The 2,290-nt window shown below is 43.4% G+C and overlaps 1 non-coding gene across 1 annotated transcript; it reads right to left on the minus strand.

Annotated features, from left to right (window-relative positions):
• Positions 1 to 236: 236 nt before the first annotated feature.
• On the minus strand, positions 237 to 310 carry TRNAN-GUU (transfer RNA asparagine (anticodon GUU)). The gene has a single exon. It is a non-coding gene; the product is annotated as a tRNA-Asn (tRNA).
• Positions 311 to 2,290: the final 1,980 nt, after the last annotated feature.

The following is a 2,290-nucleotide window of genomic DNA, read 5'->3' on the forward strand; positions in this document are numbered from 1 at the left end:
AGGTAAAGGACTATAAATCTGTTAAAGTCTCCACGCGCAGATTTGTATCCTGCTGACTACATGAGAAGTTCTTCTGATGGACACTAATTACAGATCTGTACCTTATAGGGGCTGTTTTGCTGGGTTCACGTTACTTGTATTCCAAAAATGCGAATTATATAGAATCCGTGAATTTTGAAAATTATTAATTGACAACATAAAGCAATTTGGGTAGCTGTCCAAGCAAAAGACACCAACGTCCCTGGGTGGGCTTGAACCACCAACCTTTCGGTTAACAGCCGAACGCGCTAACCGATTGCGCCACAGAGACGCCTGTGCTCAGCAGCTCTGCCTGAACAGCAAATAACCAACATTTCGGCTCAGTGCACATTGCTCATTAGCGGCTGATGGTGACTATTGAGCTCCTGGGTCGGAGGACGACACCACAGAATCCTGGGAATTTCCTCTACATTCAGACATTCTCATTCTTATTCCAGTGACTTATGATCGCTCAGACGATGTCCTGGGAGGTCTCTACGTTTAGGTATCGGTGGCTCCTCTCTTGGGTTTTATAACACTGGATGATGTCGGGTTTTCATATGGACGGTCTTGGGTTTGATTCCTGGAAACGGAAATTAAGTTTCAATTGTTTCCTGAGAAAATCTATAGTTGTATTATGTGAATAAATATTGTTATTAACTAGAAAACAATATAACGGTATTGAATACATTTCATCACTGTCGTATTGTCTGCGACCTTATAAAACTCCATCACAACTTTTATGTGATCTTCTTTTATGGGCTTGATGTGTTTTTTGTTCCTTGTATCTTATTTTATATATGAAGGTCTATGGGAAAACAGTTTGAAGACAATCTCCTACAGCGCGTCTCGGACCCCGGGGGCCATTACAATATGTTTTTCTTTGAAATGCTGCAGCGTTTTAGAGTTAAACATACCTGGCTGAGATCATACAGCCGGTGGCCACGAACGTGGCATTATGTATCAGCTGTCAGGTTCACTTTACATCGGACAGGTTTCATCCCAAACACATAAAATCTCATTGAGCCATCAGATACAATGAGATATGTTCAGACCCCAGTGTCAGACTGAAGAACATTGGGCCCACCAGAGGATTTGATTCTGAGGGTCCTCCTTTCTCCCGCACTCAAGGCCCCCATAGCAGCTGGAAGATTTGCACTATGAACTCTCCTAAAGGAGAAGCCAGGGCCCACCGGAGGATTCTCCGGTTCTCTGGTGGGCCAGTCCAGCCCTGCCAGACCCTATATATCACTTTTGAATCATGGCTACCATCCAACAACAATTAAAAACCAGATTTCAAAAGCCACTAGAATATCAAGGAATCATCTCCTACATTACAAAACTAAAGAAAGACATTGGATCCCTCTAGTAGTCATCTATCTGGATGGTAGGTGACTACAATTGCAAATCGCCAAATGATTAAAGGAAAAAGATTACCAGTGGCTAAAGATTTCTGTAGCCCTGATCATAGCATCATGGACATGAAATTGCTGGTATTGAAAGAAAAATACACATAGTTACATAGATACATAGTTTATAAGGCCGAAAAAAGACAAGCGTCCATCCAGTTCAGCCTATTTCTAGTGCACTGCAGCTATTCCGCAGCGTTGATCCAGGGGAAGGCAAAAAAAAACATGCGGTATAGGCCAACTTACATCATTGAGGAAAAATTCACTTCCCGACACCAATCTGGCAGTCAGATTAAATCCCTGGATTAATTAACTGTCACTAAGCATAAGATGTAATTTTATTGTTCTCAAGAAAGGCGTCCAGGCCTCTCTTGAACTCATTAAGTGAGTTGGACATCACCACTTCCTCTCCCAGAGAGTTCCAGAGCCTCACGGCTCTGACCGTAAAGAATCCCCTTCTATGCTGGTGCAGGAACCTCCTTTCCTCCAGACGCATAGTGTGCCCCCTCGTCTTTGTCACCATCCTTGGTATAAACAGGTCATGGGAGAGATCTCTGTACTGCCCCCTGATGTATTTATACATGTTTATGAGGTCTCCCCTAAGCCTTCTCTTTTCCAACGTAAATAGGCCTAATTTTGACAACCTCTCTGGGTATTCTAGTCCCTCCATTCCCTTTATTACCTTAGTCGCCCTCCTTTGTACCCTCTCTAGCTCCAATATGTCTTTCCTGAGCCCCGGAGCCCAGAACTGTGCACAATATTCTAAGTGCGGCCTTACCAGCGCTTTATACAGAGGAAGAACAATGTTCTCATCATATGCCCCTATTCCTCTACTGATGCATGCCATGACTCTATTTGCCTTC

The sequence above is a fragment of the Phyllobates terribilis genome, unplaced genomic scaffold, assembly GCF_046119375.1.
Source record: "Phyllobates terribilis strain yellow unplaced genomic scaffold, ASM4611937v1 Scaffold_3__8_contigs__length_932513732, whole genome shotgun sequence".
Classification (NCBI taxonomy): Eukaryota; Metazoa; Chordata; class Amphibia; order Anura; family Dendrobatidae; genus Phyllobates; species Phyllobates terribilis.